The sequence below is a fragment of the Neovison vison genome, chromosome 12 (genome assembly GCF_020171115.1).
Source record: "Neovison vison isolate M4711 chromosome 12, ASM_NN_V1, whole genome shotgun sequence".
NCBI lineage: Eukaryota > Metazoa > Chordata > Mammalia > Carnivora > Mustelidae > Neogale > Neogale vison.
Window position 1 is genome coordinate 118,409,743 of NC_058102.1, and position 25,775 is coordinate 118,435,517.

Genomic DNA, 25,775 nt, shown 5'->3' on the forward strand with positions numbered 1-25,775 from the left:
TATTTTAGCTGACATGAATATTGCTACCTTAGTTTATATTTCCCTCTATGTCTTTATACTTATTATATTTGCTCTTTCTTTGTCATGTCTTTTAGGTAGTTCCTAAAAGTAGAGTATAGCTAGATTTCATTTTTTAACCTAGTGAGAACCTTTTCTTTTAAGGATATTTTAAATCATTTATATTTATTGTCAGAATTGATCTAGTTGGTTTTACTTTGATCTTGTTTGAAGCTTTCTGTTTTAAATTCTTTTTTGTTTCCATCGTGTTTTGGACTTCTTGTTCTTAGATTTAAAGTTTATCTTCATTTAATTTGGTTCTTATTTTTTCAATTTATGGGAACATCTCCAGTTATTTACTAGTCAGCTTCTTTCTGAGATGTCCCTGTCATTACCATGTAAGTAACACAGGGCATGCAGTCACATTCTCATTAATGTTAGCGTCGTGAGAGAAGCTGTCCTTTCAGTGCTTTGAGTCTCTAATAGGCTGTTAGCCTATCTTGAACATTCCTTGTCATGAGAGGGTACCAGCTCCATTCCCTTTCTATAATAAGGAAGCTTGAATATGGGGCTTTCCCATTTTTTTCACATTATGCTTAAAGACTATTTAGAGAAGTAGGGGCTTAGATAGCACTTAGTCTTATCTTGGAAACAGTGTGGAAGAAGAAGCCTGTGGCAGTTGCTAGGGGTAATATCTTTAAGAAAACAGTGATGTTGCAAAGTTATTTTTAGAGTTATTTTAGTTATTTTCATTCATGTATACATATATATGAATGAATGACAAGACTTCCATTTCGTCATATATATATATGTAGATAGATATCCATATCTATCTATCTATCTATCTATCTATTTTTAAAGCAGGTAATTATGTGGCTGGACTACCAAGATGTAGGGAGTGAAGTGAAGCTGAGAACCGCCTCTCTGGGATTGCAGGTTATAGTGAAGTCTCTTGCCAAGAGACTCATCTTAGTGTGGTATGTGGACGGCATAAGGACTGAGGAGGCAGGAAGGCCTTTTTTTCCCCAGCTTTAGTTCTCTGTTTTTCTTTGTGACCATGGCAAAACACTCAGCTTTTCTGGGCCTCAGGCTACATCTATGAAATGAGGAAGATGACTCTCTGAGATCATCTTTAAAATTCCATGACTGGCCAGGACCCCAAGGATAGCAAAAAAGTTTCCATTTGACAGCAGTTTTATTTTTACTTTCATTAAGCAAAGAAATCAGCTTAATTTCATCTTGCAGAGTCAAGAGGAATAAATCACTTATCTGATTGCTTTGAGTGCAGAGAGAAGAAGGGATCATATATGACTTGTGTGTTTATGTTCTGACCTAATATTAGGTGAATGACACATGTTGTGCTGGAGATCCCAGTTATAACACATGGAAGTAGTCTTCTCATAGAATGACTTAGAGGAATGTGAAATCACTCCTTTTCCCTGAGAAAATGTGGAAAGATATTTATCTAGACTCCCAGAAGGTGATTCTAGGATATGTGCTTGTCTTGAGATTGAGGGTGCTGGGATGTGGGCCCACTGGGTGATAATAGTCAGACATGAGACTAAAGGTCACACTGAAGGTCTTTCATTGATGAGCTGAAATCAAAAGTGGTCAAAAGGCCGCTGAGTGGTCAAAAGGCCGCTGGCACTGAATTCATGTTTCACAACATCAGCGAGAGGATGCTTCCCAAGCTGGCTTTTTGTCATAAGCTAAGCTGGACATGGTCACAAGCAGGGTGGGCAGATAGAATTTTGAAATAATGAACATGTCACAATGGTAAGAGAGCAAGGAAACACTGCTGACTGAATAAAATCTATACAGCAGTCAAAGGGTGATTCTTTTTTGAAGAAAGGCTTTGTTCTGGCTCGGTTCTGGAGGCTGAGCCACTGACAAAGGCTTCATCTGGAGCAGCACGGAAAAGATCATGCAAGCAGACATTAGTTGCTTCTCTTCTCTAGTCATCACTTTGCGGACTTTCATTTCTCTCTCTACCAAGAGCTTCTGGGGAAAAAGGAGAATTGTTTCATTTCAGAAAAGTGTTTTATTCTAGAAAATAAAGACATGTCATGAATAAAGCAAGTAAAATACAAATAAGTTAGAAGCTTGGATAAAAAATGCAGGCGATAGGCTTTTATGAAGCGCCGTTGTATGGTAGGCCCATCTAGGGATGTGGAGGTCAACATTCAGTGGTTTCTGTCCTTAAGAACCTAACTTGAGTAAGGCAGATGGATAAATGGCTAATACTTTTTTTCTTGGTAGAGGAAGACCTTTGTTATTGGTAGTAACAACCGGAATTCTAGACTCTTCTGTGGGACACAGGATTCCTCTTCTCTTCAGCCTGTACATGGAAGGGTACTGTATGTCATTATCATGCAGAAGGTTATTCACCTTCTGCTGGACTACCTGGGTAAAGAGTTGCAAAACACAGCTTTTTCACAAAGGAATTAATGTCATGGCCATGGGCTTTCAAGGTTAAATTGCTAAGACTATGTCTCATTGTTTTTGTAGAGCATCTGCTCTATGCAAGGCTCTGTGCTAGATGTTGAGACTACAAGGTTAGATAGAATGCCTGTTCTTAAGACGTTTATAGTCCAGAAGGAGATGAGTAAATGGATACGTAGAGCCCAGGGTACATGGAGACATACAGGAGGGAATAAATCATTAGAATGCACAGGAGAGAATGATGCAGGGAACTTTCCATGTGTTCTAATAGAACTAAACAGTCTCAAAGAACCTATTTCTTTAATGGTTGTAGTGAGCTGTGCTAAAGGTTCTTTTTTTTTTCTAAGAGCTATACATTTCTGATGTTAGGGATAATAATAATAGCCAAAAAATTTTACAATGTTTTACTCTGTGTCAGGCACGGTTCTGGTGCTTTATGTATAACCAGTTAAGTAATCCTTAACAGTCGTCCTATAAGGTTAGTATTAACCTAGAAACTGAGGCACAGAGCACCTGAGTAACTTGACCAATGACAATTATTATGAAGTAGATCTAGGCCTTGTTTCCAAAGCTGATGTTCTTAACTACTATGTGAAGTTAAGCTGTCTAAAATTAAGAGAGTTGACTACTGGGGGAACCATTGTACATTTTTGTAGGTCCAGCACCTTAATATTAATGAGTCCACAGCTGAGCATCTAGGAGGAAAAAAAATGTCAGTACATGTGCTGCTTATTTTCTAGAAATAAAGCTGTATATTATTATTATTATTATTATTGGAATTGCCCTGTGGCAACTACAAATAATAACTAGAATACTTAATTTGAAATTATAGGAAAATACCTTTTGATCAAATACTGTTCCCCATTAATTTACAGAAAGGGGCTTTCTTGAATTTTGAATATATCTAAAGAGATTGCACAGCCTCCCACAATTCCTGAATCCCACAGCTCTCTGAGGTGGGGATTTCCTATTAAGCCCAGTGTCTCCTGGACAAGGAGGAGGCTACTTTCTCTAGTGTTCATCTATTGAAATGTCGGTCTCTTTTTTACAGCAGTGAAGGCCTTTAATTTATAAGCTGGATTTGTAAATTGAAGGGCCCAGGCTGGCTGGGTCTGTGGTGCATGTGGGTTACCTCCGTGCCTAAACCACAGGAGGCCCACTATTTGCTGCACTGAGGGAGTTAATAAGAGCTTTTGTGACCCGGTTTGCCCACAGTTTATGGGCTCAAATCTAGATGATCTGAAAGAAAAAAGAATGGGATGAAAAAGTCAAAGTTATGGTTGTAAACTAGAAGGAAAGTTAGAATTTTAAAACCAGCATTGGTGTGGCACAGAAAAGAATTAGAAGTTAAGAAGAACCTAGAAAGAAAGATTTTTAATTAGAGCAGCACTCAAGGCATTTGAGATTGTTATGATGATTTTAAATAGGCAACCCTTTGGCTTTAAAAAGAATCAAGGACTTGACTTTCTGTCTGTAGTTTATTAAATGTAAACAGAAAATTTAAAGAGAAAAGGTAATCTTTTTATGTAAAACTGTTTTGATTTATGGCTTCCTGGACTTTGAAATACTCCTTGCCCCTTGATTAAATACATTGAGTTCTAAAACTTAATAAATATATTTTTTGTGCACCAGCAGGTATTTTTAATATACCAATTAGGAGTATCATTAGGAAGATTATTGAAAGCAGTATGTAATATAAAACTTAGATGGTAATCCTAAAGAAAATGAGGTTTCAGACATTGTTTGGATACATTTCCTAAAAATAGAAGTAAACTTTTCATGTACTACTGAAATCAACTATAGGAATGAAGATAAGATTTTGTGTAAAGATATTTTCTATTATGCTTTTTAAAAAATTAATTTCATTACCCATCAAAGTTCCCTTTGACCACCCCCCCATCCTCCCAGAGGTCATCATTTTGTCATTCATTCATCCAAAAAGTTTTTTTGAATATTTATAGGCATATGTTTGTATACATAGAACGGATATTTATGTTTTGCGTAGATTTTAAAAAAACAACCCGCGGAATATGTTGTTTGCTTGTTCATTTTAAATATGGCCTTCTGTCATGTTTTGTTTTTAATTCTTCAGTAATGTTACTAATTACAGCAGACATTTATTGAGTAGTTACTCTGTGCTAGATGAGATATTTAGCATTTTTCATATAATTTAGCTTAATAATCTTTATAATAAGCTTCAGAAGTGAGTAAAAATAGTTGGTTTTGTAAGAATACTTTTTACCTTCATTTTACCTTACATTTACATTAAATTACTAATGCCAGTAGTTTATCAGTCTTTAATAAGGCTTCAAAAATAAACATGAGGAATAATCTGTACAAGTTGGTAAGAAAATAACTTTTAGTTCTGTTAGTTTTGTTACTCTTGCGCAGTCAGCCTTCCACTACCAAGTCCCCAGAGGGGGTGTTTTTGCTAAGCCAGAAGGAGGGAAATGTGAGGGGAACTCCTCACCTTTTAGGAATGCAGAGGTAATTTTTGTCATATTTGACTCATTCTCGGTAAAGAACAGACAACCCCAGACATTCCTCACTAGTTAATGGTTTTAAAAGTCCTTGCCTGTGACGATATCCTTATTTTGGGGAAAGTTGTAGGTTACAAGACCTAAGTAACAGGAGGTTTGTTTTTGGAAGATGCTTCTTTCTGTGCCCTAAGTCGTTCTGGTATGAGGAACAGAGAGAGGCTGCTGCAGTGGGAGCTTGGACAATTTTTTTTTTTTTTTTTAATGGGAATTGGTAGAAAGGGAGTGATAGTGAGTGGATTGAAAGGGGAAAAAAGTTTGTGTTTATGATGTCTTCCCTGATTTTGGAGTTTGGAGGAAATTTTCAGAATTTCATGACAAAATAAAGTGCCTTTAATGAATGAGATAGCTTTTTAGAAAGATTTGAATCTCATCTCTGCTATTTAACTAGCTGGGTGATCTCGAAAAAGCCACTTTCTGCTGTTTGAATCAAATGATAATAACATCTACTTTATAAAGTTGTAGGGTTGAAATTATATAAAATGTTTTATATATTGGGAAGTACTGTACAAATGTGCAAATATTAGGTGATAGTCTTACTATTTTTATTATCATAACTCTTGTCAAGGCTGTCTACAGTTTGCCTCTTTTAACTATATTGCCTCTGTACTGAAGATTTAACCTCCTTGTTGCTTCTATCCTTTATTACTTGCAAGAGAGTACTATATTAGGGCTCTCTTATTTTACAAATAGAAGAAGCAGCCTTACTGCTGAATCATTTAACAAATATGGAAGGCCTAATATGTATCAGTCAGCATTTCTTTAGGCCCAATTTAAGAACTGAAAAGATCATTGACAGTAACTCAAAAGAGGAGATATGCTAAAGGTCCCAGTAATCTTCATTTCATTGTCATTATACATTCATGTTCACAGACATTTTTGATCTTTTGTCTTCAAGATAAAAGTAAGCAAATATAAATTAACATCTGTGTACTTAAAAAAGTGTAATTCTGTTGTAGTGCAGCATTGTTTGAAAAAAACAATCAAATTATCTTGCTGTGGTTTCTTTTTGGTTATAATACTTAAATTATTTTGAGATCCCAAACAACATTCAGTGGGGATATGAAGTGTTTATGTTTATCAGAATAAGACTTGGGTGAATGGTGGTTAAGAAGTGCTAAAAGTAAGTTCTTGTTTCCAGATGGGGAGGTGGTTACACTGAGTTTCTATTTGGTGCCCTTCAGGGTCCTCATTTAATGGGGAACTGATCTTTGTGTGAAAGCCCCCTCAGTTGTCTGGTTTTTTATTCAGAATTTGTTTATTATTTTGCTCCCTGTCATCCCCCTAATGCTTCTCCTAACATAAAGGTTACCATAAACTCAGAGTCCATGGAAAAAACAAGCACCTTTAACTTATTGAAGAGTTATCGGATTGCCTCTCTGGGAGCCGTAAGAAATCAGTTGTTTAAGGCAACTAGGAAGTCTGCAGTTTAAATCTCATTTGCCATTTGACTGATGTGCATTTATTATGCAAAAACACTACTGGTATAGGCTGTTTCCTGAAGAAGATACGTGTACTTTGGAGGAGGCACTTTGCTGGAAAAAATAAAATCCTTTGGTTTTATTGTACCTCTTCTGGATAGTTCTAAAAAGCTTTTGACTTTTGCCTGTGGTTTGCTTTGTCATCTCTGTTTACTTTCATTTATTTCTTAACCTACTCTTTGTGGCAAGCCACCTCTATCCCGAAGTTATACCAATGAAAAAAGTTAAACCTTATTTCAAAGTGATCTGTGAAATTCCATTCCATATTTTAAGCTTAGCCCATTGGAAATATCACTTTTTTCTTTCTTTATTTATTTTTCTGCCCCACCCATGCCCTCACTGTCTGAGGACCATGGATAGGGTTTGTTTGTTTGTTTGTTTTTAATTAATCTCTTTTAAACTAACCTGTCTATGGAAACTGAATATTTCCCCTTTTCTGAAAGGAAGGCAGTTGTGTAAGAATAGCTTGTTTTCTTGAGATCCCAAGCCAGGGATCTCAAGAGGAGTTTAGGATCGCACGTTTGCTTTTCCAGATTAGAAACAAGAAATATTTAATTTGCCTTGACTCCACCTAAACTTTTTAAATAGAATTCAAAATTAGTTGACTTCTCTGAGTTTCTGGTTTGTAATGCTGAAGAACTTCTACATAGAGCAGATAAAGGATGGAGTAAATTTCTGATTCGGTTGCATATTATTTATTGTGGAAAGAATGTTTTCCCTACAGACTGACTAGGAACAAGATGTTTAAACATAAGCCAGGGTGGAGACCTATTTGTTTGGTCAGCTTCAGAGGAGCCACGTTTCCCTACTTGTGATGCGTCTGCCAACTCTTCTGTCCCCCCACCCCTGCCTGATTCTTCAAGTTTCTTTGGAATTTTTACTTAAGGCTCTGTTGGATAAGGCAGTGATACAGTGCATACGTGGCAATTAGAAAGGCTAAAGGCAGTTTTCTGGAGCAACATGATTTTAGCATGGCATGAATTTTGGCTGGGCTGAGAGAGAGAGAGAGAGAGAGAGAGAGAGTGTGTGTGTGTGCGTGTGTGTGTGTTTATATAAAATGGCTTCTTTCCTTTTTCCCAGTCCCCCTCTGCTGTTGGTCTGTGTATTCACATGGCTGGATGGCTGCAGGAGTCCATTTATCACAGGCAGTAGGAGGGGGTGTGGAGATATGAAAGGGTTACTGTTCACATTTCCTGTGTAATTCCCTCTGATCTTACTGAGCTGTAATTTCTTTCTTGATGTTAAACATTCCCAGGCTCCTATAACCTTCTAGCCTGCTTGCTCTGGCCAAGTTTGTCCCAGGTGATCATGTAGGCGAACCTCCTGTTTTAAAAGGCTAGAAATCTCTCCTTCCTTCATGAGATAGGCTATATGCTCATTCCTTTGCAATCCCAGAAGAAATCCCTGTGATTTAACACAAGAACAGAGCATAACCTACTAGTTTTAAAAATCAAATTTAGTATCCAAGTGTGTTGTCCAGTTAACTGTGTAGGTTTTAAAATCTCCTGATTCCTGGTTTAGTGAATTTCTAGTTAAATGAAAGCCCATCCGTTAAAGATTGCATTCTTTCTTCTTAACACACTTGAAAAATGGGTTCTGATTCTAAAAGTAAAATTTGTCTCTACCATGTTACTTTCAGCTTGCTTAATTGTAGATCATTTTAAGTTGCCTCAAATGCAAAGCCGCTTAACTGAAACTGCCACATTTCTGCTTCGGTTCTGTTCAGGTTGTAGTTGCGCATAGGGAGGCTACTGGTACTTGTAATTTTCTCCTTTTGTTCTGGTTTTAAAAGTCTATAGCAGCTCATTTTTATTCCACAATTTTTTAAATATACATTTTCGTGGTTGCCAAAAGGTTTTCTATTTTTGCCTTTCCCCTTAAGTTTTAAAAGAAAATGCTGTGCTCCTGTGAAGCCTAAGACTATGTCAGCAGCTGCTGGTGAACTGATAGGGGCAGGGGTCCCTGGGCTAGCACTGCCCTCATTGTTAGGTAAGGAGTGTTTCTTTAGACAGGGCTCTGGGGTCAGTTTGCTTGTGTTGCTAATAGCACATCTCTGTGTCTTCATTCAACAACTTGGGAACCTTAGGGTTTGGGGACAGACTAGAAATGAAACAACATCTCTTGGAGGGAGCTTCTAGGATAATTTAAGCTTGCTGGTGTTTAGGCTGAAGTAAACTATTTGTATTGCTTAAAACAGTGAGATAAAATACTCTTTATGCATCTTAACCATGTGTAATACGGTTTTACACAGAGGTGGGTAGATGAATTTTTAGATTGATTCTGTTTGGATTTGCCTTAGAGAGCTAACAGGAATGGTTGATATTTCTCATTCACCTTTAGTTCCCCTAAACGAAAAACAGAGCCTGCTGCGCCATGGGCTTTCAATAGTGGTTTTTTGAATGAGTGAATTAAACTTGCAGATTACGTCTGTGGATTCTTACTTGTTCTGTATATGCATTATTATGTGTATGTCTAATGTTTCTCTCACCCTTTTTGTTAGTCTCTAATGATAGATCTTGTTCAAAGTCCTTTGTTATTAAACAGTTAATTCTCTCAAAGCATTTTGTGCCCAAGTCTATAAAAGTGTTGTACTCCTGGCTGGTCTAACCACGCCACTGCTGTGTCATAGAAAACAATAAGATTTAGTTGTAAGTTACTTAAATTATAGATAGTCTGTTAACATTTCCTAAAACTGATAAGCTTGTTCACTGTTCTCATAATGGAAAAACACTTACATTTTCTCCCAAGGACTCTCTATTCCTAAGACTATCATAAAGCACTGAATAGTAATGTCAGTCATCAACAAATACTTGCTAAATAAATCTAAAGTCTTTTAGACATTTCAGTGAATAGAATACATACACTAGTCAAGTTGAACAGCAACTTATGGTACATTAAATATGGGGATGTGCTAAGTGAGCGGCCTGAATGAGACTCATGTAGCTTAGTGGAAGGAAAAATCGTTTTTGACTTTAACTAGAGAGTGGTGAGAGATTTCATAAAGGAAGCGTGAATTGGGTATTAGACAAATAGTTGGGTTTTAGCTATAAAGGAATGAGGCTGTTTTACATTTATAAATACTGGTGTTAGTTATCACACTTCCTGTTCCCAACAGCAATGAAGAAACAGCAAAAACAAAAAGCTGAAGTATATGATGGAGCTTTTTCTCCATTGGTGATGTATTTATTCCTTATTTTTTAGTGAAGTACAATTTCAGAATAGCTTCCATTAAGGACATACAACTCAGTTAGTTATCGTAAGGATCCACTTCAGTAAGAAGTCCTCCCAAATTAAAATTTCAGTGGGAAGACAGGATATATATTGAAAAGTTATCATTCATGATTATACTTTGGTGTTAAAGGCTTCATCCAATCTCAGTGGCAAGTTTTTAAGAGACTTCACTGCTGATTTATACCTTGATTTGAAGTATGATGTATAGGGAGATAGATCCAAATTTACTGTTTTTTTGTTGCACAGATATAGGTAGCTTTAGTGACTTTGTAAAAATACAACCTCACAGCAATTTTTTATTAACCTCTTAAAGATTCTTCTATAATAAAGCAAATACTGTAATACTATCCCAAACAAATCAGTTTTGTGAAGCAAATTAAAGTATGGCTAGAATTTACATTGAAACCCTTTGATTGTGTTTACTTGTTACTACTCACTATTAAAAGCAAACACTTTAGGGGCTCCTGGGTGGGTCAGTGGATTAAAGCTTCTGCCTTTGGCTCAGGTCGTGATCCCAAGGTCCTGGGATCGAACTCCACATGGTGCTCTCTGCTCTGTGGGGAGCCTACTTCTTCCTCTCTCTCTCTCTCTGCCTGCTTGTGATCTTTGTCTGTCAAATAAATAAATAAAATCTTAAAAAAAAAAAAAGCAAATACTTTAATCCATTTCATTTTAGAGCCAAGCTTTTATCTCTAGTTTTATTCTTTTATTTCATAAACAGTCAAAGGAAAAACAATACAACAAAGAAATGAAATCAGTTTCTCTAACATAGTAAAGATAGAATTTTAAGACAGTTGCCTGACTTTACTGTTTAGTCTTTTGGCCTTAGCACATTTTAGTGACTGCATGCATATCTCTCCATATCCTTATTTGTTCACCTGTTGCTGCCAGCGTGATGATGAATGGAAACTATAACCAATGGTTATTTCCCACATTGTATTTTTGCCTCAGTCTTTCAGGGTATCACAAAGTGATCTGTGATTAAAGAGTTTGGTGGTCAGCTAATTTTATGAAAGGTGGGAGCATCTCAGTGAATATTGATATTTCATTTAAGCCAGTATTTCCCAAATATATTTAACTTTGGAAATGCCCACTGCTTGCCTGCTTGCCTTCCTTTCTGCCCTTCTTCTTTCCTTCCTTTTAGCTTCCTTCTTTTCTTTTTTAAGAATACCTGTTAAAATCTCCTGTAGAACAATTTTTAGGAATCATTACTATGAAGGTTATACACACAGACACAGACAGACACATAGACACGACACATACACACGCAATTTAGGTCTGTTGCTTATGTCCATTTTTCTCTTAATCTCTACCTTTTCTAGAGTTATAGGATGGGATATAGAAGGAAAAAGAATAATAATGCTTAGTCTTGCTAGCTGTTCTGGTATTGTGTGAGTGGGAAAGAGGCTCCTTTATAAAACAAGATTTGAGATTGGTGTGAGGATTTCAAGAGTTCTTACTCTCTGCATTTTATATAGCTCTGAACAAACAGGAGTTGACCAAGCATAACAGAAGTTATTTCTGGGGAGAGGAGAAGGATGGATTGAAGGTAAAATGGGGCTTACACTTTCTACTATACATATTTCTGTTTTATTTGAATTTTTTCCTTAGTGTAAATTTTTTTGGTAAAAATTTTAAGTTTCTTAAAAATAAGAGGTGAAGTAAAAGACCTTGCTAGTTGAGAGAAACTCTATAAAAAGAATTGCTTACTCTAAGCTTTTGTAAGTAGTAGCCTCTGGTACTTTCAAACTCACTTTGTTTAAAAAAAAATACCAAAAATCATAAGCCATTTTTTTTTTCAGAAACAAGATTATATGAAGTAAGGTAAATCTGTTAGATGAAATTAATATACCTTTCCCTTCCTACCCCTGTTTCTTTCAATTGTTGCTATAATTCACTATACCATCATTCTCTATTTTTGTGCCAAGTTAGGGACTGTGTCTTGTCTCTGTATCTTTAGTGTCTAACTCTGCATCATGCCTAATAACTTAGTAAGCATTTGATTAGTGTGGATGTGGGTGTTTGTTGCAGGAGACTTAATACCATAATTATTCCTAGGAAAATGCATTAGTGCTTGTCACTTTCAGATCTTTTTTTTTTTTTTAAGATTTTATTTATTTATTTATTTGACTCAGGGAGAGAGATATCACAAGTAGGCAGAGAGGCAGACAGAGAGAGAGGGGGAAGCAGGCTCCCTGCTGAGCTGGGAGCCCAATGTGGGACTTGATCCCAGGACCCTGAGATCATGACCCAAGCTGAAGGCAGAGGCTTAACCCACTGAGCCACCCAGGTACCCCTCTTTCAGATCTTAAGAGGAATATACTTTTTTGAAAACATCCTTAAAATGTACTATTTTGTTTTTTTTTTTTTAAAGATTTTATTTATTTATTTGACAGAGAGATTACAAGTAGGCAGAGAGGCAGGCAGAGAGAGAGAGGAGGAAGCAGGCTCCCTGCTGAGCAGAGAGCCCGATGCGGGACTCGATCCCAGGACCCTGAGATCATGACCTGAGCCGAAGGCAGCGGCTTAACCCACTGAGCCACCCAGGCACCCTATTTTGTTTTTATATTATATCTATCTTCCCTCAGAAAGAATTTAAGATAGTATTCATTAGTACACATAAAATAAAAATAATGTTTTAAATAAATGAATAAAATAACAAAGTTGGAGGACTTTGTTACTTCCCAGATTAAAAATTCAGTATCAGGTGACGGTAACCAAGACAGTATATCATTGGCATAATGATAAACTTGCAGATCAATAGAGTGGAATTGAGAGTCCGAGAATAAACCCTTACATTTTTGGTCCATTGATTTTTTTTTTTTCTTTTTTATTTTTTTAAAAGCTGCTAAAGACTATTCAATAAACAAAGGGTCATCTTTTAAACACATGGTTCTGAAAAAACTGGCATCCATATGTGAAAAAATGTACTTTCTCACAAAAACAATGGTACAAAAAATTAGCTCAAAATTAATTATGAACCTAAATGTAAGAGCTAAAACTATAAAAATCTGAAAGAAAGCATAGAAGAAACTTCATGACCTTGGATTGGGCAAAGAGTTAGTAGATATAACACCAAAAGCATAAGACATAGAGAAAAAAAGGGATAAATTTGACTTCATTAAAATTGCAAACTTGCCTCAAAAGACACTGTTCAAAAACTGAAAAGACAAACCACAGAGAAAATACTTGCAGATCATATCTGATCATACCAAGAACGGTATCCAGAACATATAAAAGAACTCCAACAGATGAATGATGAGAAGACAGACAACCCAGTTAAAAAATAAGCAAAAGAACAGAATAGGCATTTCATAAAAAAGACTTAAATGACTAATAAGCACCTGAAAATGTGCTCATCGTCAGTAGTTATTAGGAAAACCCACATTAAAAACACCGTAAGATACTACTCCATGCCCACTGGTAAGGCCTCTTGTCAAAAAAGACACATAGTATCTCCTGTCTAGGATGTGGGGAAATAGGAAGGCCCATACATTGTTGGTGGGAATATAGAATGGTATACCCACCTTGGAAGACAGTTTAACCATTTCTTTAAAAATTAATCAACATGGGGAGCCTGGGTGGCTCAGTTATTAAGGATCTGCTTTAGGCTCAGGGCATGGTCCCAGGATCCTGGGATCAAACCCTTCATCAGGCTCCCTGCTCAGCGGGAAGCCTGCTTCTCCCTCTCTTACTCTCCCTGCTTATGTTCCCTCTCTCTCCGTGTCTCTCTCTGTCAAATAAATAAATAAAATCTTTTAAATGAATAAATAAAATTAAATTAAAATAAAAATGAAACCAACCTAACATATGCATTAGTCAGGTTTCCAGAGAAACACTCAATAGGATTTGTCTATGTATAGGGAGAGATTTATTTTAAGGAATTAGTTCATGTAACTGTGGAGGTTTGGTGGGTCCAAAATGTGATAGGGGAGCTTGACAGGCTGGGGACTCAACAAATAATTGCAGTTTGAGTTCAAAGCTAGTCTGCTTGAAAACTAGGAAGAGCTGATGTTGCAGAGGAAGTGTGAAGGCAGTCTTCTGGGGAATTTCCTCTCCATTTGAGAGGTTAGCCTTTTGTTCTATTCAGGCCTCCCACTAATTGGATGAGACCCACCTACAAAATGGAGGCCAATCTGCTTTACTCAAAGTCTACCAATTTAAATGTAAATTTCATGCAAAAACACTCTTCAGTATAATGTTTGACCAAATATTGGGGCATTGTGCCCAATCAAGTTGACACGTAAAATTAACTATCATACCATAAAACCCAGCAATTTTACTTCTCAGAATCTACCCAAGACAAATGAAAACATATATCTACCCAAAGACTTGTTTGCAATTGTTCATAGTATCTTTTTTCATCATAGACAAAAATGAGAAACAATTCAAATGTCCAACTAATAAATGGATAAACAAAACATGGTATGTCCATATATTAGAATACTCTTCAGTAATTGATAAATGAAAATACTGATATATGCTATAATATGGATGAACCTCAAAAATATTATGCTAAGTGAAAGATGCCAAATTCAAAAGACTAAAAATTGTATGATTCCACTTGAATGAAATATCTAGATACAGCCAATCAGAGGAGTTTTGGGGGATGGCAGAAGGGGTTATTGCATATGGACTTAAGGGGGTATTGAGGAGTTAAGGGAATGTTTTGAGATTTGATTTTGGCGATGATTACACACCTCTGTAAATTGACTTAAACACTGAACTATATACTTATAACAAGTGAATTTTATGGTATATTAATTGTACCTAGTATTGTAAAAATAATAGAGGCGATAAAAATGGGACAAATGGACCAAGGGCAGGACACACAATGCATCTCATAAAAGCCCCTATATTTCCTTGAAGGGGTCACGAATTTTACTCTAAATTTTCTTAAGAGACCATTCTAAGATGAGATGTTTTTACTAGTGTTCACAAGATCAACATTTATCAGCATTTTAGGAGAAACCTAATAATTATAACTCAAAGAAAAATGTATCATTTTGTTCATAGTGCAGCATATTCAACTCTGCCGTCAAGAGCATCTGTGTAGTAAATAACTGAAGACTCTTTTCTAGAACTGTTTCTCTTAAACCTCCCTTCAGTACAGTCTAGTGGCTTAACATCAAAGGCACTTCACTGAATACTGGGTGAATGGTAATGCCGGGTGAATAAGAAGGAGAGTAGTAAAAGGGCAAAGCCAAGAATGCTGCTCTTTGGTGATATGTCTTAGTCCAGACATGCGGTTTTAGAAAAATGAATGGATGTACCAATAGATATGCAGCAGTTCCACAGAAACTTTTTTGTAAGAACTGAGTAATGGTTAAGTTTAGCATTTTACTCCCTGGCACGTATCTAGAATGTAGTAATTCTCAGTTACGGATTAGATATGGAGCCATTTGCTTTAATAGCTAGATTGAGAGTACGGGTGGCATCCTCTGGGGATGCTGGGGAGCCTGAGGAGGAAAAATATCAGAATAGACTGTCTACCGTATATGAATAGGGGTAGCCTGTAAAAATATGTGCTGATGGGTTATGATTCTCCCTGAGAAATCATTCTGGCTGTTCTCCAGTGTTTAGACCAAGGGATCATTCAGGCTCTGAAGACAGTATAACATGGCCATAGACACTAAACTTGGAATAGTGTGGTGTCCATTATAAATTTTCAGAACCGATACATAGGTGTTGTAAAGCATTTCTAACAATTCAATTCATATATGAAGTATAGACTATATAGAAAAAAAATTAAAGACTTCTTTCTTTTCTCTATTCCCTTATTTTCCTGTTAATGTATATTTAAATTATTTCTAGTTTTTAGCTGTAATAAGGCTGTAGTAAACATACTGGCATAGGGCGCTCCTCCATCTAAGTAAAGATTTGAGTGCACACATACATACTTACACATACATACATGCATGTATATGTGTCTGTGTGGGTGTGTGTATATATTATCACTTTAGTAACAGCTATGACCTGTCTGTATTTCATAATTTATTTTAATATAGCAGTATTTCTTCATTTTATATTTTAAAATCACTGCTTTAGACCACTACCAGTATTTGATTTTATATTTGTAATTCTGGTCTTGCTCTAATCATGAGAAAGTATCTAAATAACCATTTGTTAAATTAACTAAAGGATAACCTGAGCATGAATCTTTTGGCTTGATTATATATGTACAATAGTAATAGTTATTTAGTAAGAAGAAAATGTTAATTGCAATAACTTAGTTGAAGTTTATGTTTAGAAAATTGTTTATTTTATAATATTCCAGAGAATGCTGGCTTTTTTTTTATCTTCAAAGAATAATTTCACCTTGTAATTATCTTTGTACATTACTTCTGAATAATATCTAAGTTTAGGCTTTTCCTTCCAGTTGGGTTCTAGAAGGTGGTGACAGGACATTGTGGCCCCTGTAACAACTTAAATAAATTACAAAAGTCATTGTTGTGATGATCTTTTATTACATAATAAATTGCCCTAATACTTAGTGCTTTAAAACAATAATTGTTTTATATAGCTTATGATTCTGTGGATTGGCAGTTAAGGTCGATCTTAGCTGGGTGATTTTTCTGTTCCATGTTGCATTGAATGAGATCACTGTATAGTATTTAGCTGATGGGTGAATTGCTTTAGAGGGTCTAAGATATCTTTATGCATGCATATGGTGCCTGGGCAGAGGTGAAATTCTGGCTTTACATGACCTTTCTAAAAGCATGGTAGTCTTAGAATGGTCAGACTTCCAACATTTGAGACATTTTATACCAGAAGTAAACTGATTAGATTGAAGAGATCGTTTCCTCACTCTACCTGTCTAATAATGGAAAAGATGGGTCCTATATGGGAAAAAATATCCACTGCAGTTTTATGTTTGTCACATTCACAGTATTAAGAATACACTAAAAAGTTATATAAGATATAAAAAGGAAAAATCAATCTAAGGAAGAAGTAAAAGTATACTTAGATACATCAATGACACTCTAAGTAGGAGTTAATCAGACAAGGATTTTATCAGTTATAAATATATTAAAGGAAATAAAGGAAGTGGTTAAATATGGAGGAAAAGACAAAGAACAATAACAGAAAGTTGAGATATATAAAAAATACTCTAGAGCTAAAAAATACAATATCTGAAATTAAGATTTGATTTTAATAGTAAAGTAGACACAGCAAAAAATAAACTAGAATTAGTAATGTCAAAGAGAGTTCAGTGGGAAAATGTATAAGCTGAATCACAGGGAAAAAAAGAATTTAAAGAACAATATAGGATAAGAGATATATGGACTGTCATTTCATTTAATATACATATAATTGGAGTCATAGGAGATGAAAAGAAGCAAAAACAATACTTGAAAGGATAATAACCAAAGATTTTCCAAGCTGATGAAAGATAGCAATCTACAGAGTCAAGCAATACAGAAATCTTTTGGACCTCAGGCAGGATTAATATAAAGAAAACCACACGTAGGTACAACATAATGAAACTTGAAGAAACCAGATTGAAAATCTTAAAATAACCCAAGGGAAGAAACCATAGTAACTTCAAAAGAGCAATGATAAGATTTATGGCAAACTGTTCTATAGAAATTTTTAAAATTAGAACACAATGGAATGACATCTTTAAAATTTAAGCACAGAACGGAAAAATATTGCCAAAAAAACTTCATGTCCAGTAAAAATATTTTTTAAATGAAGGCAAAATAAAGATATTTTTAGACAAAAGATGGGAGACTTTATTACAGGTAGCACCAGAGTACAATAATGCTAAAGGAAGGTATTCAGTCTGAAGAACCATGATCCCAGTTGGGACCATAGAACTTTGGAAAAAATGAAAAGCATAAATATGTGAGTAAATAGAAAATATTTTTGCCTATTAAAGCAATAACACTATCTTTCAGGCTTAAAACATATGTAGAAATAAAATAATAGAACAAAGGGCAGAAAAGTGAAAATGGAATAAAACCAATATTTTTGTCTTGTATATGAAGTGGTAAAAAGGTAGTAACTCAAGGAAGTATTTGTAATGTCTAGGATAATTGCTTTAACAAAGTACAAAGGTATTCGAACAAAAGCTAACAGAAACAATCCTAAAATCTATATAGAACCACAAAGGCCCAGAAGAATGAAAGCAGCCTTGAAAAAGGAAAGCAAAGCTGAAGGTATCACAATTCCAGAATTCAAGTTAGATTACAAAGGTGTTGTTATCAAAACAGTATGGTAATGGCACAAAAATAAACATATAGATAAATGGAACAGAATAGAAAACCCAGAAATAAACCCACAACTATATGGTCAGTCTTTAACAAAGCAGGAAAGAATATCCAGTGGGAAAAAAATAATTTCTTCAACAAATAATATTCAGAAAACTGGTCAGCAAAAGAATGAAACTAGACCATTTTCTTACACCACACACACAAAAAATTCAAAATAGGTGAAAGAACTAAAAGTGAGACCTGAAACTATAAAGTCCTAGAAGAGAGCATAGGCAGTGATGTCTCCATTGACCGTGGAACATTTTTCAAATATGTCTCCTAAAGCAGGGGAAATAAAAACAAAAAAATTAATTATTGGGACTATATCAAAATAAAAATCTTCTGCACAATGAAGGAAACAATCAATTAAACTAAAAGGCAACCCACTGAATGGGAAGAGATATTCACAAATGTCATAACCAATGGAGAGTTAGTATCCAAAATATATAAAGGACTTAATACAACTCAACACCGAAAAAACAAGTAATAAAGTTAAAGAATGGGCAGAAGACAAGAACAGACATTTCTCCAAAGAAGATATCCAAATGGCCAAATGAAACTTGAAAACATGCTCAACATAACTCATTGTCAAATGTACATCAGAACTACTTTGAGATATCAACTCACACCGGCCCTAATGACTAAAATCAAAAACAAAAAATAACATATGTTGACAATAATATATAGAAAAAGGAACCCTTGTGCACTGTTGGTGAGAAAGCAAACTGGTGCAGCCACTGCAGAAAACTATATTGTATACCTGAATCTAATACAACACTATATGTTAACTATATTGGAATTTTAAAAAAGCTAACAGGAAATAAAATGCAATAATAACCATTTATTAATTAAAAGAAAAGATTAGATGGAATGAATTGAAACAAGTTCTACACTAAACTCACTTTCCATATAATTTCCTTCAGATTGATTTCCATTTATTCAGTTTACATACATTTTGTTGGAGTTTGAGTAGGCCAATTAAATACACCATTTATTCCTTCTTCCAACTTCTGAACCCTTTGAGAAGTAGACATAGCTCAGAATAAAAAATATCAACTTTATCTTTGGAGAAACTGGGTAAAAGAGTGTGCTTAGCTCTCTGTGGAGTCTTCCTGCATATTCAAATTGGATTGACTTGACTTGCCCTGTTGAGTTTGCTATACGAATAAGAAGAGAATATATGTAGTTTTGGGCTGGCAAGGTCTAAGAAGGAGTGAGAGATTGGTGACACATGTGGCCCATCTTTTACCCTATCTCACCAAACAGATAAAGCAGAAAGAGAACGAGTGGTGTTTTGTCACCTGTCATCCTGGGCGAAGCCCTACTCTTAATCATGTTCTTTTTCCCAAGGAGTCAGACCTGTCTTATTCTCATGGAACCCACAGTTCCACTACTGGCCTACTTCCAGTTCCTCATGTCATCTGGACCCTCTGCTCTATTTTGAACAAAGTTTTATAACTTTGATCTTTCCCTAGAGCTCTTCTTCCCCATCCTCCCTAGAAATTTAAACTTGGCTTTTATGGACAGTCCCCCATTTGTTTTGTGGTTTTTTTTTTTGTTTGTTTGTTTGTTTGTTTTTTGGGGTTTTTTTGCATGGCCATCTGAAGAAAATGTATTGAATTTTTCTAATTCTAGATATTTAATGTGCAGTGTTAAATTAATTCCAGGTGTACAATATGATCCAGCACTTCCATACATTACTCAGTATTCATCAAGATATTTCTGCTCTTAATCCACTTTATCTATTTCACCTCTCATCCCTCCACCTACCTCCCATCTGTTTGTTCTCTGTATTTTAGAGTCTGGTTTTTTGTTTTTTTGTTTTGTTTTATTTGCTTGTCTCATTTTTCCTTCTGTTTTCCTTTCCTTTCCTTTCCTTTCCTTTCCTTTCCCTTCCCTTCCCTTCCCTTTCCCTTTCCCTTCCCTTTCCCTTTCCCTCCTTTTCCTTTCCCTCCCTTTCCCTTTCTTTTCCTTCCCCCAACATTTAATTTTTTATGCCTGAGTAATATTCCTGTGTGTGTGTGTGTGTGTGTGTGTGTAGTACATCGTCTTTATCCAGTCACCTATCGATAGATCTAAATTTATTTTTTAAAATTTTTTAAGATTTTATTTATTTATGAAAGAGAGTGAGAAAGCGAGCATGAGTGGGGTTAGGGGCAGAGGGAGAGGGAAAAGCAGATTCCCTGCTGAGCAGGGAGCGCAACATGGGGCTTGATTGTAGGACCCTGGAATCACTACCTGAGCTGAAGGCAGACGCTTAACTGACTGAGTGACTCAGGTACCCCTCAATGGATCTAATTTTAGATTTACAGGACAGTTGATGTGTTCCTTTGCTGTCCACTGTCAATTCAGTAATTAGTGTGCCACCTTTGTGCATCAGTTCCTTCTCTTAACACTGCCACCTCCCCTTTCTAAGTCTTGGTATTGGTTGATTTAGAGGACATTGCTCCAACTTCCTCAATTATGTCGGCATCAGACCCGGAACTGTCCTCTCTACCCCACACTATGTGATTTATAATCTCTTCTTAATTCATGTTTTTGAATTTCTGATACTCAGAACTCATTATTTTTTAACTTGCTCATTTCTGTCAACCAGAAGCTTTCATAGATCTCAAATACTGAAAGCCCTCTCTTTTCCTTACTCCTCTGGCAATTTTTTTTTTCTCTCTTAAATTCTTAAATTCCAATATTCCTTCATTCATATACTGTCTCTGTTTTTATCCTTCTTCCCCTCCCTCTTTCAACCTCTTTATGTTAATAGATGGTCTTGCCATTGGATCTTAACTACCTCAACTTTACCCCCTTATACACAACAATTTTTCTTTATATTTATCAGCCATCCTTTCCTTCATTTCTAATCATAGGGAAGAAACTGTCTTCTCTCTTTAACAAGGCTAACTCTACCAGAGTTTTATTCCCTTTTTCTCTTGTATTTGCCACTCTTCTTCTCCATGTCCTTCTTCTACTAACATTAAAAATGGAAAACAAAACAGTAACAACAGCAAAAATCCTTGTTTGTTTTTTAAAGATTTTATTTATTTATTTATTTAACAGAGAGAGAGAGAGAGAGAGAGAGAGAGATTACAAATAGGCAGAGAGAGAGGGGGAAGCAGTCTCCCTGCTGAGCAGAGAGCCCGATATGGGGCTAGATTTCAGGACCCTGGGATCACGACCTGAACCGAAGGCAAAGGCTTAATCCACTGAGCCACACAAGTGCCCCAGCAAACATCCTTTTTAAAGATTCACCATCACTTTCAAACTATGCCAGCCTTCTTAAAAGAATGAAATTTGCTAGTTAATTTCACTTGTCCTTACTGCAAGTTTTTGCTTTCTTCTATTGCCTTCCTGAAATTTCTTTCTAAGGTCATCAGTGACTGTTAAGTGCTTAATTTTCCTTCTGCCCTTAAAAGGTTTACAGGGCTCTCCCTCCTTTTTCTCTTCTTCCTTGACTTCACTGATGGACATCCATCTTTTGTGGAAACCCCCTTCTCAAATAAATACACCCTTTAGGGGATAGGCAGACTGTTTTATTGACTTGCTGTAGCAGGAGAGACCACACAGATGATTCTGAAGTGGTGCCTCCTTTGAGGAAATGAGTTTAAGGTTTTTACTGATTATAGGTTGAGCTCTGAAGTTCTAGGGTCAGATATTAGAAGTGGGGCAAGTCTTTGGATTGGTTGATTTTTTTTAAGGTAATAGTTGATACACACAATGTATGGTTGTGATTGAGAAGAAAGGCCTGTTGAGGGCCAAGACACTGTGCATTTGTAACTATAACTGAATGGTGTTAGTTGTTCTAGTTCTCAGTCATGCATAAGTGATGGAGTGGTTATTCTGGTTTTCGTTTTCAAGCACATCTTCAGTGAATTTTTAACTTTTAATTTCCATTACAATTGCCCTGGTTTCTTATTTTGACTATGGCAATAGCAAAACAGGTCTCACTGCCTTGGGGATCTTTTCATAGTAACTCGTATTCCAAAACTAGAGCCATCACTCCAAAAATACAAATTCAAACATGTTTTCTACTGAAAAACCACTGATGGTTCCTTTTATGTCTAAAATAAAAGCTCATATACTAAATGCAGCATTCAGCCCCTTTTACAATTTGACCTAAACTCCAAATTCTAGTCCTTATCTATCTGTTGGCCTATCGGTCCCTATCTTTTCCTCCCCTTCACCTCTATTCTCACTTTTCTCTTCCTTGTCCCCAAGCTATACTCATATTATGGAAGTATAGTGATTTATTTCACACTGTACATGTTGGCCTGTTTGCCTAAAATAATTTTTGTTTCTTAGAATGTTGTTTCCAACCCTTACCTTTATCTGATTATTACCTTTACAGAGTATGTTAGGCAAAACAAAAAACTACAGACTGCATGACTCAACAGAAATTTATTTGCGGTTTTAGAAACTAGACATCTAAGATCAAGGTGTCCACAAGTTTGATTTCTTCTGAGGCTTTTCTCTTGGCTTGTAGATGAGCATCTTCTTGCTGTGTCCTCATGTGATCTTTCTGCTGTGTGTGCACATCCCTGGTGCCTTTCTGTGTCTTAATCTCTTCTTATAAGACACCAGTCAGATTGTATTAGGACCCACTTTAACAGCCCGATTTTAACTTAATTACCTCCCTAAGAGTCGTGTCTTCAGATAAGTCATGTTCTGAGGTACTGGAGATTAAGGAGTTACTACATGAACTTCCGAGTTGCAATTCAGTCTGTAATACAACCTTCCCACATATTCCCTATAGTAATTAACCTTCTCCACAATCCCATATACCTTGTACCACTTGCACGCTTATTATTATCTGCCTTGATATGGAGTTTTTCATGTTTGTCTCCTTCTGTGGTGTGTGGGTTTCTTGAGGACAGAAACTGTCTCTTACGCAACTTCATCTTTCCCTGCTCTCCATGATATTAGAACTGAAGAGGGTTTGATTATTGGCTAAATGAAAGAATTCAGTGTGAATCAGGCTTGAATATCTAATAATATATTTTTCAGAATTTTGAGGAGATTGACAAAAATATATGAAAGGAATATATTATATCTCCTATTTTAGAAGTCTTTGGGCATAGCTTGGGATTTTTGTCTTACATTCTTAAATTATACATAGTCTAAGAGTCATAAGTATATGACTCTTTAATGGTCTTTAAGGTGTAAACATATAATTGGCTTCTATAAACTACCTATCAATTCTTTCAATTTCATTACTTCCATTACATTTTTTTCAGATAAAGATGAACGCTGTGTTTCATCCAGTACTGAAAATTTGAAGTTTTGAAGATACTTGCTAAGTCAGATCACTTCAAGTAAGTATGCTCGTATCCATTTTAATGCCAGCTTAAGATTGATTTAACATGTAAAGAATTAAGTCCAGTACCTTTGACACTTTTTCAACTCTCAAATTTCTCAGAATATCTTGGAGTCACATTATATATTGCATCATTGGTCTTGGAAAATAGTAGAAAGATGATTTCTTAGTAAGTTTCATATGCTTATTAAAAATGTAATGTTTAAACTCTTGGTATTATTTTTCTAAAATGTGATTAACACCTCAGAATCCTCCTTTATTTTGCAGTAAGTATAGTCATCAGGTCCTGATGATATGCCAAACTTAATATTTTTAAAGGTGGTTTTTCCATTATAGCTAATATTATGTTTTTCAGTTTTTTGAGGCTTTGTATGGTTTTTCTAAATGATTTATATGTTTATATTATTGGAGGGAGATACTTAGTAATGAACTAGTACTTGAACCTTTAATCAAAAACTTAGCTTTGAAAGGTCATCTTAACCACCTTCAACTAATATAATTATCTCTAATGGTCTTCTGTCTCCATTTACTCTTCCTCTATTCTGTATTCCACTGCTAGACAGATTGGCATATAGAACTCCAATACTTTTAAAATACTTTAATGGCTCCCCACTCCCCACTGGATAAATTGCATGTTTCATTGCCTGGTATTCAAAGCCCTCTACCCAGATCCTAAAAATATGCCTCATCTTAGTCAACTGGACTCTTTCCTCTTCTCTGAATTCTCATCATTTTTCATGCTTCTGTGGCTTGATGTGTTCTGTATTTCTTGCTTTTTCTGTGATGTTCTCTTCTTCGCCCTGACTCTGCTTGTTGAAATCTTGTGCAAACCCTGAAGGCTCAGCCCAGGTGCACACTCATCTGTGGAGCTTCCCCTGATTGCTCCAGATAAACCACTAGCTCTCTCTGCTGACTTTATCCAGTATTTTGTTTTTATCATTATCATAGCACATTTTACCAGGCAGCTTTATTATTTGTGTTTACTTATCTCACATCTTAGGTTGTAAGGACTATAGCATCAAACTTCCTGTCTGAGTAATTTTGGTCTCTCCCAGCATTCAACATAGCCTCAATAGTGCTCAGTAAATACTTGCTTAATAAATTAGTAATGTGCCTGGATTTTTTTTTCATCATCCTTTCTGTCTTTCATCCTTATAGTCACATATGGTCCATATTCATGACTTTTCATTCCTGGTACACACTTCTGGCAAGCCTCCACGCTGCCATTTTATCCTAAGAAAATACTAACCATAGTGTAATTAACAAGATGCAGTCAGTTCTTAATCTGTGAAATAAACTGGATTCCAAAAGTTCATATCTAATTCTGTTGTTTGGAATGCAGAAGACATTTTCCTACAAAAACAATGTTATAAATAGTGGTTCGGTTCTCAGCAAGTCCTCCCAAGACCATTTAACTCGTAAGTATCAGTGCTATTTGAACTACAGGAAGTCATCATGCATGACACCGTTTTATAGAGAAATTGTAGCTCTGAGAGTGAAATCACATCTCCTGTGCTGTAGAAGCAGAACAGTACCTTTCTGGCCAGCTGGAACAATAGGAAAGCCTGAGTTGGACCTCTGGCAGTGGCTCAGCATATAGGATGCTCTCGGGCCAGTTGTTTTTGGTTTTCAGTATTTGCATAAGAGACATTTACTGTAGGTTACTGGTACTCTCATGTCTTCTAAATTGAGGGCAAGGGAACACTTGCTCTTGTGGTCCTCTTGCAGTAGATAAGGATAGTCATCAGCTATCCTGATTCTATCCTGAGTCTTCAACTGTTTTATCACATGGGTGGGTCACTCTAAGTCAGGTATTGGCAGATTAAAACTGTTTTACTACTTCTTCCTTTCCTGTGAACTTAGGAGAATTAAATATATAAATATGGAAAATACTTCTGTCTGTAGGAGGAACATGTTTATTAGGGATCAACCAACCCTGTGTTTCCCATCGTATCAGGTTTTATGGACAAGAGATTCTCATTTCTGCATGGGAATACTGATGCTTACCATGAAAAACTCATCAGTGTGTGCATAAACAGTCCTGAAGGTTGATAACTTATGTTGTCAGGCTATAAGAATACACATCATAAATTTTAGAGACTTTAATTTGCTTAGTCATCCTAAGGTTTGAGCACATGAGTGAATGTCTGCTTTATGTTTAATGCTTTCATAGGTGCAAGGGGCTAGGGAATGAGAACCAAAGATATCATGAAACGTTTACTTTCCCTCCAGGAGCCAGGAATACAGGGAGTGAAGTATGAAAAAAACAAAACAAAAAACTCACAGTACAAACAGTGTGTTATTAATTGCCATAAAGTACTTCATTAAGGTAACAAACACTCTTGGGGTTATCAAATGGCAATATTATTAAGATTCACAACGGTTGTAAAGATGGTGGTGGGCATTCCGTTAATCTTAGAGGAATGGTAAAGATTTAAATTTAAATAAAGAGCTAGGAGAGGAACTGACATTCCAGGTTGGATTAACAGCATGAATGGAGAACTAGAGATACAAACAAACAAAT

The 25,775-nt window shown here is 35.9% G+C and overlaps 1 protein-coding gene across 4 annotated transcripts in view; it reads left to right on the forward strand.

The window, feature by feature from the left end:
• Positions 1–25,775, forward strand: part of ZNF438 (zinc finger protein 438) — a 184,738-nt gene that overhangs the window by 56,104 nt on the left and 102,859 nt on the right. For all 4 annotated transcript variants that reach the window (XM_044227203.1, XM_044227201.1, XM_044227202.1 and 1 more), the window contains one exon: positions 23,172–23,249. The gene's annotated coding sequence lies outside the window, so the exon portion shown is untranslated. The remainder of the gene's footprint in view (positions 1–23,171; positions 23,250–25,775) is intronic.